The following is a 14,316-nucleotide window of genomic DNA, read 5'->3' as shown; positions in this document are numbered from 1 at the left end:
TTTGACAGACAAGAGGTCTTGCACTTCTTGTTATTTTAGTGGTACCTCGAGAAGACAAGAGGTCTTGCACTTCCTGTTATTTTAGTGGTACCTCATCTTGAGGTAGAGGATCTTTAAGGAGGGATTTTTATCCTCAGTTCAGTGTACATGTTCATGCAGCTATTCAAGCGTTTGAGGGAGACTATTCTGTACAAGGCTTCTACAACTCGGGTCAAAACTTATCAGGATTGCTGTTAGAGGTTTTCAGGTTATGATGACCAGTCAATATATTTGGATAATTGTCAGTATATGTTTGTTCCTAGTCCTACTATGAGTGCGGTGAGTCAGGTAAATCAGTAGAGATTTCTGCAGACTTAGAGCGGAAAGCTGACATCGATAGTGTTTTGTAAACCGTTGCTTCATTTCCAATTTTATAAAATTGAAAAGTTCTTTTAAAAAAAAGTGAGTAAAATTTTCAAATTCAACTTGAAAAAAAATGAACAATTTAAAACACTAATATCGTAAAAAAAAATGTTATTTTAAGAAAAGTAAATACAATTTATATATCACGATTTTTATGTCAAGATAATAATGAAAAAAAGCACTTATTTCTTTTTGTCACATTCGCATTAGCTGGTCTTGATTCATCAACCTATATTTGACTAAAATAAACTTTTTACCAAATCTAATAGCCTCCCATTAATGCGAGGTATGCCTATTTTAAGAAGAAAAAAATTGGATCATAATTCACCAATTGTTAGTTCCTCTAAAAAAAACACACAAAACCTTTCTTTAAAAATGGAGAAAGTTAAAGAAGATATGGTGTTGGCAGGTTCAGTGCGACACCATGGATTAGAAAATTGGAAAATGATGGCTGTCAAATTCTCAAACTTCATTCCTGATGAATATCAATGTATTCTTTAATTTTCGTATGTAGAATGTCAGGTCGAGTATGAAACTTTAAAAAGGCATTCTAACTATCTATATCAGACATTACTGAAGAAGAAGAAGAAGATGATGTGAGTGCATTCATATGTTGATGACAAATAAACTTACAAAGACTTATTGAGATTATTGGTCAGAGCTAGTCAAACTAAGGCATACTCCATCTTTTTCATAAATCCCTACTTTTTCCCTTTTTAATTATTCTTTACTTATGATGTTTGAAGAATTATGAGTTTTCACTAATGTTTTGTTTGATCCACATTTATATGATGGTTTTTATAAAAACAAAATTTCTTAGGAAATACAAAATATATCCAAAGATATATTTTCTTTTCTAAAGTTTAGGTGTTGGAGCACAAATAAAGTATCACTAATTGGTACAATATGCACTAATTTTTTGAATTTATTTTTTTCAAATAAAATGTTCTTGATTCCATTTTACTATTACCAGAAAAAAAAAAAACCACTATCACTAAATATCAAAACTCCATAGTTAAAATATTTAGGGAAAAATTGTTAAACAATACCATTAACTATATATTTTTTAATAACAAATTTCCTAGCTAATTCATGTTTTTCTTATAAAATCACTAATTGATTGTTAGCTTTGATAATTGGCCCCAAATAATTATTCATTAATTTTGGCTACGTTTATTGTCCAATTTTATGTTGTAAATCTATTTTTTTGGTACACTTAAAAAAACCTAAAAAGGAAAAAATAAATTTTGATAAGTCAAATTGCTTAATTCTCCCAAGAGAAAAAACTTTATATTATTTTTGGTGACTTTCCAAACTAGAAATTCTTCTTTATTTTTTTAAAAAAAAATTGGAGTTAGAGAAAGAGAAAATGGAGGAGGGGATTACAAGGTAGGGTCAAAACCCTGACCAATAAATTGAAAATTCAGCTAGTCAACCAACATAGCTACTAAGATTCTCCAACTAGCAATTCTTTGTATGTTACGATCTTTATTTCTCCAAGAGTCTGTAAGATTATTTATAATCTCTCTTCGAATGCATATTTTATCCTTCATTTCCATCAAGTGTTTATAATTTTCACTAATAGCAATATGAGAGTGAAATTATATATCCACATTGTTTTATTATAAATTGACAGCAAAAAGGTAATATGATTATTGTTATCTTTAATTATGCTATGTTTATGTAGGAAAAAAATTCTGAATTTTTTCAAATAAGAAGCTGAAGAAAGAATAAAGTTTAATGAAGAAAAAAAGAGATATATAAATCCTAATGACAAAATGGAGAATATTAACCAAGATTTCATAAAAATTCTTGATGTGGTGAGATCTCACAAGCATTATTATCTTTTAGAATCTCAACTTCTCAAAAAGGTAAATACATTGCTAATCTATATATATGTTGTGGTTTCTTAAACTTATATTTGTACTTTAATTATAAACTAAAAGTTAGATAATTAAAAAGAATTCTTTCTTTCTTCTATTTCATGTGACGTTCTTTCCTCTTTAATCTATTATAAAAAAAGTATTTTCTTAATTGAAACATGATGAAGTTTGAACCTCATATCTTTTTATCTTTAAAGATATGTTTACTTTGACTCTACATGGAACAAAGAATTCTAAAACTTGTGGTCTTAGATACGTTGTATTAATTGTGTGACTATAAAACTTCTCACTAATGATAAAATAAAATATGTATATCTTGATTATTTTCAAATATAGACATATGTCATATTGTTTTAATAGATTGATAGTAAAATGGTGTTACATAAAATCCGAAAGAAAGGAGTATCTGACATGTTTAATACCAAAAGTCTTTTTTTTTTCTTGTTAAACTCATTATTGTGAGGTCAAATTTATAGTATAAGGATCATAAAACATGGACATGGATTGTATATTCGTTATTAGTGCTAATATTTATATTTTTTCCAAGAAGATATATATTATACTAAACAAATTAAGCAGCATATGGATATCTACATTATTCAAAACATGTTAGAACAAGATAGGTTTTTCGAACTTGGAAAATGCCAATTTCTTTAAAGATATTTTATTGATTTTCAGCAACGTCATTGTTTATTACCCGAATGAAACTCTTCAATATTTTGTCGGCTCATCGCCATTATTGTGAGAAACCCTAATTATGTCGCGAAATTGTGTGTGGATTAGCAGCAGTAGGCAAACCAATGTTGGCCAAACAAAAATTGGAGAACAGGGCATATTATGCACATAACAAAGCTCAAGAAGGTGAGTCGTTGGTGAGGAGGAGTACGAGAGTGAGAAATAAGGCTTGCGAATTCAAGAACGATCAGGATAATGCTTGCAAAGGGAAACAAAGAAGAATGACAAATAAAAAATAAGAATATTTTGGAAATAATGAGTGAAGCTTACTAGAAGGTGGTCAAATTTATAGATGTTTTTTAGGTGTATTAAATTTCTTTTGTTTTGTAGTTTTGGTAATATTTCATAGTTTATTATCAATGTAGATTGGAGACTAATTAATCTCCTAACCTTATCATGTGCCTTTTTTTCTCAAGATTTTATGTTTTGAACAACAAAAAATGTCTCATAATTGAATTAACATAATTCAGTTGGTGATGTGAACAATTGTTTGGTATGTGATTTGCATCAACCTCTTTTTTTTTTTTTTTTTTCAGGAAAAAAAATATTCATAAAATTGTTAGTATATTTGAGCATTTTAATATTATTTTATTTTTAAATTGTCTCCTATCCTATCATCTTCTATTGCCCACTCTTCCTAGGAAAACGTTAGTAGAACGTTGGGAGTAATTGTCTTTTATTTAGTGACTGAACGTGGTCAGTCATGGCCATAACTTCTCATTGAAACTCTATTATATCACTCATTATTTTATCTTTTTAGGTTTTGTAATGTGATAAAGCACAAGTACCCCCTAGAATATGACCAAAATCTTAGAGACACACCTAAACTTAACTAGGGTCCTATTACACCCCCCCCCCTCCCGAACTCATTTTTTCATATTTTTGTGCACTTTTTGTGTTGACGTGGCACATTCAACCACCCAAGTAAGTTGTGTTTGTACACACCCGCCTTTCACGTGTAAATATATTTTTTAATTTTTTTTAAAAAAATTATTATAAAATATTCTTATTTTCTTTATCTTGTGTTTAAATTAAGTTAATACACTTTTTTTACCTTGTACCGAAACTTCTAATTTTTACCTTCATTCATTATTTTTCTATTGATTTTATTTTCTTTGTCTTTCATTTTGATTTGCTTTCAAATTTAATTCCAAATGTCTTGTATTTAAAGTAACTTAATTATGAACTGATATCAAAATAATTGAAGAAAACCAAATAAAACATCAAAAAGTAAAACGTTAAAATTAAACGACACTTTTACATTTTTTATTTTTAAAAATTATACATAATTCTTTTTTTTTTTTTTAAAATGACAGTGGAAAGATAACAAATTAATTTTTAAAAATTTAAAGTGAGAGAGAAATTAAAATAAATATTTTATAAAGAAAGAAATAAAAATAATTAAATGTATATAAGTTTTATAATCAATAAATATGTGTACTAACTAATTATAAAATTACTAATCAATAAATGACATGTGTCCTATTTGTGCACTCATCACTTGTCTTCAAGTGAGTGTGCACACTCTCTATGCCATGTTAGTGTATGTAGTATATTTATTCCATTTTAAATTAGTATTAACGACAATATCATCTTGTTTGATTTATCTCTTGATATATTTGGGATAGTTCTGAAGGAAGTGGAACTGATACACTCCCTACTAGTATTGTTGAGCTCTGTCCATTTATTCTTTGTAATTTCATCCTTCTCTTTCTATTAAACTAAAACTATGCTCTTGAAAACTCAACGATATATTAATGTGTGTGTAGAACTTTTCCAGGCCATTTCAATTGTATGTTTTTTCTTTACTAATCCTGAATAGCTTGGTTCTACACGTTGAAATCTCTCTTTTCGAAAGGGTTAAACACGGTGAAGTTTGGCAATTTAGCTAAACAACTTTGTGATGAATTAACCAATTAAGGGATAACTAGTGATGAACTTGTAGAAGTGGTAGCTAAGAGAAATAAAGTCGTGAAGGAGATAGCAATTTGGAATGCTAGTTTATCCATTAATATTTTCTTAAATGTATTTTTAAGGTTAGTTAACATTTCTCTTTCTTGACCTTTCTAGTAAGGTTGTAACTTAAAGAACTCTTAATTACCATTCCTATATTCCATTGTGCTAATCTAGGAATTCTTCCTTTTTGCCCCCATTCTTTGTCCTCAATTAATTGAAATGTTTTTATTTTTCTAGTTATCCCAATATGTTGTTCGTATATTTATGAGGAAGCATCTCACCTATATTTCTTTGCACTTTTCAATATTTATTGTTATAACGATATTATGAAATCACTATGACCATACAAAATAGTAAATTCTTTGAAATTTAGATCATCTCTATTAAAGACTCACTTCCCTTCACTTGCAATACAATTTTCTTACTTAAAAAGTCTTGCATATAGAAAGTAAGATACGCCAATATTGAAGATGGAAGTGTAGTAAAGGTAAGAATTCTTCATATTCCCTTTAGCTAATGATGAAAGAGAATGTGGACCATTTTTCTCGAGATGATAATATTGTGCCCTCCTAATTTGATGCGCGTAATTCCTTTTCATAGCTACAAAAAAAGGTTGAAGGTACAGTTGATAAGTTGGAGACCTGACATCGATCTATTATCCTCATCTACTAATTTACTTGTTTGCACATTCTTCATGCAAGGCAATTCAAACCAAAGGTAGCATTTTCTACCTTTAAGTTTGTGACATAAGTACTTCAACATGAGCACGGTTTCAATGTTTACCATATTCCTCTACTATATAAGTCTAATGGTTAGGGGGACATAATTTCTTTAGATTTTCTTGATTACGGTGTATTAGAGTTTGATATCTAAAGAGTAAATCATCCTTGGTCATTGTGCAGGGAGTTCATTGAGAGAATCAACAAATTCGATTCATATTGTTCTCAAATTTTTGGAGGAGCTAGCAAACTCTTCAGGATTACTTCATCTTTGGTGATCAATAAATCTCTCATAGTATCATTATCTACAATAGATGCAGTTTTGAATTCTTATATTCCTACACAATCCGAATGTATGTAGTTGTGAAGGGGGATGAAGGTATTTTCTATATGAGGAACTCACGAAAATCTTGGCAATTTCATATTTTAACTGTTTTGAAAATATTACATGATTGACATTTCTTTACCATATTTGATATTCCGATACTTCCTAAATTACCCCGAAAACCCTTTTTTTAAGAATTGTTTTTGGTCGTATAGGCCATTTTATTAATTATCAAAGAATGAAAATAATGTTTTGGCCCAAGCCCAAAATAAAACAATCAAAACAACCTATTTCTAATCTGATTAGGGTAAAGCCCACTTTCATTAACCCTATCTATAAAAGCTAACTTCAACTTCCTCTTGAGATCACTTTCATTTCTTCTTACTATGTTGCCTCCTTGCTCACGACTGAATGTTACTCTACTCCTTCTTCTCTTATGGGTTGTACCAGATCCCTATTCCAACATTCTCATCTCTCTTCTTCTCATACAAGATGTGTCACTCAACCAAGGTAATGTAACTCCTATCTTTTCCCTTCTTTTATTCGTTACTGTTCTATCTCTTTGTTGTTTATCCATGTGAAAGAATTTTTTGTTGGAAAAAACTATTCTAGAATTTTGAAATTTTCTTGAGTTTAAAAATTGGCTAAAAGGGAAAAGTCATTTATGGGGAGAATCAAAGGAAACTCTTCAGTTTCTTACCTAGAGGATGTTAATTACATTATTCCAAATCACACATGTAATCATTACACATTACTAATATATATTTAGTGATTTGAGATTAAAACTTAAATTATTTAAGATTAGATTCATGTAGTGGTATTCTATACATATCATGATGTGATATGGATTAGTCATCATGGATATGAAGACCATCAAGTCGATTCGAAGTAATTTGGATACCTTAGAAGATTAATGAAAGAAGCATGGAAGATTTAAAATATACTAAAATGCAAATTTAAGCAAGAGGTGACTACATATGAAATAATTAATAGGCTAGACTTTCCTTCGTTTTAGCTCAAGGGTATTAACTAGCTTAGGTTAATTTATCTACTATTATAAATAGCAGAAACTAAGGTTTGTTTTAGGGGTTGGTTTTTGAATGAACATTTGATGTTTAGGCTACTTTGTGAATTTGGGGAAACCCTCACATCTGTCCAATTGAACCCTCTTGATTATTTGGGTAAGTCTTCACTTTTATGAGTTCAATTTCTTTTCACCTTTATATTTTACTCTAGTAATTAAATTCCTTTTAGTTGATAGATCGTCCTTTTTTTCTTCTAAATCTCTCCGTTTTTCTTTGTGTTTCTTAATAGTATATTTTGTTTTCTTGATTGTGGTTCACTTTATTGTTCTTGCATCTAGAATTACATCAAGTATCTCTCCCTCTTCCTTACTATTTCTAAACCATATATCTTGCTTGCTTGATTGTGGTACTAGGTATGTCTATCCTTCAAGGCATAAACAGAAGAAATCACCTAGATTTTTTCCACCGCTGAAAATTGTACTTGATACCTCATGGTTCTCAACTCACTTCCTTGTCGACCAGGTAATGTTTTGATTGTATGCTAAAAAAATTATATTTCTGATGCAAAAGGAATTTTCCTCTTGTGAACAATATATTGAATTGCCTTTTATTATGTTCCATGAACCTTACTATTCTAGGTAGGTATTAAGTAAATTTTGGTGCACCTCTAATCTCTGAAGTTCTTTATGTCTTCATAATTCAATTATTAGGTTACTGTAGTGTGGGGATTGGAAGTATAACTTATACATGTCACCTATATATCCATTCCTTCTCGCCCTGATCCAAAAAACCAAGAGAATTGACCCCAACTAGCTTAGAATTGACACGTAATTGTTGTTTATATCAATTTTTGTTTGACAAATGTCTTTATCATAACTTTCACATAATGCCTTATGATGTAAACCTTTTATACTAGTATGATCAATATAATGCTAGATTCGATATTCACTTAAATTTTGCTTACTTTAATATTGGATTACTTAGCATTGGGTGTTATAGTGGGTGTTCAGGAGTTATTATTGTCCAGATACTTAATGGAAAGTGTCACTTGGCTTGGACCGTAGTGATCCATAGCTTATGTAAAAATATAGGACATAAGAGGAAACTTGTTAGCATTGTTTGTTGCAAGAGTTATTATTGTCTAGAGACCTAATGCAAAGTGTGATTGGCTTGGACCGCAATGATCCATAATGTCATGTCCCGCCACTTCACTTTTCTGATTAGGCATCAGGATAAGGGAGAAAATCTAAAGTTGTGGAAAGGTTAGTAGAACACTCTAGAATTTCCTAGAAATTTTCAAGAAGGCTTTAGAACTCCCTAGAACTTGTAGAGAATTCTAGAATAGTACTAAAGTGTAAATATTGTAGGGAATTGTAAAGTAAATAATTTTTACACTTAGGCCCACCACCTTTTGCACGTTGATGAACAAAATCTTTATTCTCTACTTGGATAAGTTTGTGGTAGTATACTTTGATGATATCGCCATCTATAGTAACACCTTGGAGGAACACGTAGAGAATTCGAAGAAGGTTTTCCAAGTCTTATGGGAACACCAACTCTATATCAAGTAGGAGAAATGCGAATTCACCCAGCACGAGGTACACTTCTTGAGGAAAATAATTAGCCAAGGCGAATTGCGGATGGATGAAGCGAAGATACATGTGATCAAAGAGTAGGAGGAACCCACAAAAGTGATCAAGTTGAGATCTTTCCTTGAACTTGCAAACTATTATTGCAGATTCATAAGTGGCTACTCCGCTAAGGCCGGTCCGCTGACCAAGTTATTGTAGAAGAATAAGTCGTGGGTTTGGAGCGAGGAGTGCCAAAGGGTTCTCGAAAACCTCAAGGCCATTGTGACTGAAGAGTCGGTCTTGACGCTGCCCGACTTCTGAAAGAACTTCGAGGTACATACAGATGCTTCATATTTCACCATTGGGGGAGTATTGATGCAAGATAGACTCCCAATAGCATTTGAGAGCCGCAAATTGAATGAGTCCGAACGACGCTACACGGTGCAGGAGAAAGAGATGGCAATCATCTTACATTGCCTACGCAGGTGGAGACACTACATACTAGGATCCAAGTTCGTGGTTAAGACCAACAATGAGTCCACTAGCTAATTCTAATCACAAAAGAAGATCACCCTGAATTAATCTAGATGGCAAGACTTTTTAGCCGAGTTTGACTAAGTCTTAGAGTATAAGCCGGGAAGGGACAATGTAGTGGCCGATACACTAAGTAGGAAGGCTGAGCTCGCTTCCATCACTACAACTCATTGTGACATCTAGGATGATATCAAGGATGGCATGCAACACGATCCAAAGGCAAAGAAGCTCATGGAGTTGGCAGCCCAAGGCAAGACAAGACGTTTTTGGGTGGAAGACCATCTCCTACTCACTACTGGTCAGAAGGTCTATGTGCCCAAGTTTGGGTCTATTAGGTAGGCGGAAAATCATCAAAGAGAGCCACGACGCACTGTGGCTGGGCATCCAAGGAAGCAACGAATGAGGGCGTTGATTGAGGCAATCTATTACTGGCCACGCATGTGGGACGACATAGAATGCTACATATAGACATGTCTGGTGTGTCAGCAGGACAAGGTGGAGCAGAGGCAACCGAGAGGGATACTTGAGCCACTATCTGTAACAAAATGCCCATGGGAGAGCGTGACCATAGACTTCATCACTTCCTTACCCAAGTCCGATGGGTATGGAATGATAATGGTCGTGATGGACATATTTTCAAAATATGCTACTTTCATGCCCGCCACAGCCGGTTGCATCGCTGAGGAGGCAGTCATGCTATTTTTCAAAAACATGGATAAGTATTGGTGGTTGCCAAGACATATCATTAGTGATCAAGAATGTCGCTTAACCGGGAACTTTTGGTGGGATTGTTTGAGATACTTGGCACGGTTCTTCAGTTCTCCACAAGTTTCCACCAACAAAAAGACGGGTAAGTCGAGCACGTCAATTCCCTACTAAAGTACTATCTAAGGAACTACGTAAGTGCAGACTCGAAAGATTGGGCAGACTCCTAGACATAGATCAATTTTCTTACAATTTGCAAAGGAGTGAGTCCACTGGGCGCACACCATTTGGGTTGGCGACTAGCCAACAACCTTAAACTTCACATTTGTTACATGCCGCTTTTCATGGAAAGTGTTTGGGACCCTACCATCTTTCCAAAGGATGGGAGAAACAGTTCAACACTGCCAAGTCCAACTTAGACAAGGCAACCAAAAGGATGAAGACATTTGCTGACCGCAATCGATGTCCCACGGATTACCAAGTTGGAGACATGGTCTTGGTAAAGTTCAACCTAAGATAGTCTAAAGCACTAAGGGTTATACATTAGAACTTATAGCGAAAATATAAGGTCTCGTTCAAGATCATTGCTAAGGTAGGCAAGATCTCCTACAAAGTGGAGTTACCTCCACACTTCAAAATCCATCTAGTCTTTCATGCGAGCGTTTTCAAGCCATACCATAAGGACAAAGATGATCCCAGCAGGAACTAGTCAAAATGGGCAACCATAACGATCACCGCCTCGCATGATCGAAAAATTGAGTCTATCATAGACTATCAAGCAAAAAGAAAGCGAGGAAAGCAAGTAAGTGCCATCCCAGTCTTTCTTGCATTCTCTTAGTGATCTTAGTTTGAAAAGGCTTACTTGAGCTTACAAGAATGTGAAGATTCGTGAGTAAGTTGCTAGGTGTCGCACAGAACATTAGTGAGACTCTAAGTTCGTGACACATATCCTATGTAAAATATAGGACAAAAAAGAAAACTTGTTCTTCTATTAATAATAATAATAATCTTTTTTTCTATATTAACGTATTTAGGCAACCTATTAAATGTGAAGACATTTAATACTAGAATTTTGGTAATTTGAATGAGAATGCTTTGTGTACATTGACAATAATGATATTGAAACACAATTTAAACCTGTCCTAAGCTACAAGTGTGTTAAGCTCGTTCGGGAGGATGTTCCTACTAATCGTGACTTTACAAACTGTCACCCTTTTCTTGAGGAAGTGACCTATCTCATAGAGTTCCAAAAAATTTTGGTATCTATAAATGCCCACTAGTTCAAGGCTTGTCAAAGAGTAAACTTGATAAACTCAAAGATGATACTTGAAGTACCCATAAAAATGGAGTTTCGGCTTCATATTTGCATTTTATTTGTAAGAGAGGAGATGAAGAGTAAATTAGGTCATACTAGGCGTGCAAATTTATTTGCACTATTTTTTTCCAAATACAAAAAGAATATTGCAATCACAGAATAAATAAAAAAGAATGAGTTTATTCATAAAGATTATGAGTAAAATATATTTATCCCTTGATTCCCCTCTCATAAGATTTCTCCATGATTCAAAGTCTATTAGTGTCACTCAAACTAGGATGATGTGGACCTTCTTAGGATTTATTTGATCTTCGTGAAAGGATTTTACAGATCTTGTTAAAGTATTTGGTTGTCAAGAAGAGTGCGCCCATATCTTGATCACTTCATGAATATTTCATGAATATATGAAAATTTAGAGTTGCCTAATCAAAGAAATACATTACACTTTATATAAGTGTTATATATGTGCGAGCTAGAGTTTAGGGTAACTAGTCTCCAAAAATCCTAAATGAAATTGGACTCATCTTGTAGAGTCCCACAAAATTTTGATGTCTCAAATGTCAAGCTCTTGTCCCATGAATTTTTTTGGGTCACTTAGTTCACTTAATAGTCTTGCTAGATAGAGTTTTATTGGTTGAGGTCTAATCAACTATTCCAGAAGTGGTCTTATGCTTAGAAATGTAGTATCTTTGTCGAAGCCAAAATCAACAAAGATCCCTCTCTAGCAAGGGACTCAAAATCATATCCAAGCACCTTTGGGAAAGCAGTTCCACTCTCCCATCCAAACATGGACTCAAGATCCAATTTTTAAAAATCCTCAACAGTACAACATATCTGCCTTTGCAAATCTAGTGAGCCAAGAACAATGTGCTTATGCAGGCTAGCCTTATCTACAATTTGAGCATAACATTCATTATTTACAAAAGTAGACCTCAAATAAGTAATTAGTCTTGGATTCAGCCTCAAATATTTGAAATAGAGATGTGTTGTAACACATAACCTAGAACTATATCTCCAAGAAATTCCAAGTGCTAATAGCATCTTGGTATCTCAAGTAGCATGTAAGATCCGTGAGTTAGCGCTTTAACAAGCAACGAAGGGTCATAAAACTTGTAATGTAGCAGTGATTTCCAAGTACCGTATATTGACTAGCTTCTCAACATTCATGAGGAAGTGCCTTAGGATAGGTGCATCAATAAAATCAATGTCCATCCTGATCCATTTCATAAATGATAAATTTGTTACTTCCCCGCCTGAGTTGAGGTAGGCACATATTAGTGTCTCAACCACATCAGCTACTCTCTTGCTTCTAATCTCCTACTTTACCCTACTATATATACATTTTTACCGAAGGCAAACTCTTTGCCAAAGTTTTAAACTTGAGGATTATCCCTAGGAATGAGCCCCATTTTAAGATTGAATGGTTCATTACGGATAAATCTTAGAAATTTACGATCACATCCAAGCTTGAACAATGCAACACTGAAAATTATTTTATATTTCTTAATGCTGAAAAGACCCTCATGATGATTTTCATAAGTCTTAAACAGCTGTATGCTGATAGCATATTTGAAAAAAGAGTCTCCAAGTTACCTAAGTGATTTCAAATGAAGCTTCTGGAGGCATTTCATTGTTGTCATCACTTCCAAAACCTTAGCAGTTGGGATAAAAAGTTTTAGTTTGCAGTGATAAAAAAGAATTCTTTTCAAGTTTATTCTGATGGCTTCCCCTATAAAGTCTAAAGGTTCTAGCATGACAGAGAGATATTGGCGAAAGATTCTTGACCTAGAGAATCTTATGAATCTAAGTTATACACGTATGGCAGTGAATCTGTTCGGGTGAAGTATAACAAATTCACTGCCGTACGCGTATACCTTAGAATTCATAAAATTCTCGAGGTCTAAAATCTTCCGCAATACTTATCTGTTGTGCTACAACCTTTAGACTTTATAGGGGAAGCAGTCATGCCGAATAAACTTATAAAGAAAGCTTTTGGATCACTACAAGCTAAAACTTTGTATCCCAACTGCCAAGGTTTTGGAAGTAATTACAATAAAGAAATGCCTCTAGAAGTTCATTTAGAATCACTTGGGAAACTTGGAGACTCTTTTCTTGAATGTGATGTTAGTATACAATTGTTTAAGACTTATGAAAGTCATCACGAGGATTTTCTCAAAATTAAGAAAAATAAAATCATTTCCAATGTTACAGTATGCAAGTTTGGATGTGCTCGTTAAATATCAAAATTCATCCATAATGAACCATTCAATCCTAAAACGTGAATTATTCGTGATGTTAATTCTCAAGTTCACAACTTTGATTAAGAGTTCATGTTGCCTTCAATAAAAATGTATAGTAGGCTAAGGCAAATGATTAGAAATAGTAAGAAGTAGTTTATGTGGTTGAGGCACTAATAGGTGCCTACCTCAACTTGTGTGGGGAAGTAGCGGCATTACCATTTATGAAATGGCTTTGGTTGAACAGTGATTTTGTCGATGCACCTATGCCAAGACACTTCCCTGTGAATTCTGAGAAACTAGTTAATGTCTGGTACTTTGAATCCCTGCTACATTACAAGTTCAATTATCCTTCAGTGCTTGTTGAAGTTCTAACTCAAGGATCGTACATGCTACTTGAGATTCCATGATGATGTTAACATTCAGAGTTTCTTGGAGATGCAGTTCTAGATTTTGTTGTTACAACACATCTCTATTTCAAATATTCAAATTGACTCCACGACTAGTTACTGATTTGAGGTCTGCTTCTTTAAACAATGAATGATATGCTCAATTTGCAGGTAAGGTTGGCCTGAACAAGCACCTTTTTCATGCATCGGCAAATATACAAAAGCAGATATGTTGCACTGTTGAGGATTTTTGAGAAATTGGATCTTGTGTCCATATTCGTATGGGAGGCTGAAACTACTTCCCAAATGTGCTTGGAGATGTCGTTGGGTCCGTTGTTTGTGCGATCTTTGTTGATTCTAGCTCCAACAAAGATACTAATACATTTATAAACATAAGACCTCTTCTGGAGCCGTTGATTACACTTCAAACAATAAAACTCGAGCCAACAAGAGAGTTCAGTGAACTATGTGACCATAAAGGTTTTTTAAAAAAGAAATCAGTTTCTTCATGAGACAAGAA

The 14,316-nt window shown here is 33.3% G+C and overlaps 1 pseudogene; it reads right to left on the bottom strand.

The window, feature by feature from the left end:
• Positions 1-11,977: 11,977 nt before the first annotated feature.
• LOC125860702 (endoribonuclease Dicer homolog 2-like) lies at positions 11,978-12,924 on the bottom strand (annotated as a pseudogene).
• Positions 12,925-14,316: the final 1,392 nt, after the last annotated feature.

This window comes from Solanum stenotomum, chromosome 1 (genome assembly GCF_019186545.1).
Source record: "Solanum stenotomum isolate F172 chromosome 1, ASM1918654v1, whole genome shotgun sequence".
Classification (NCBI taxonomy): domain Eukaryota; kingdom Viridiplantae; phylum Streptophyta; class Magnoliopsida; order Solanales; family Solanaceae; genus Solanum; species Solanum stenotomum.
This window is presented reverse-complemented; position numbering and strand designations above follow the sequence as displayed.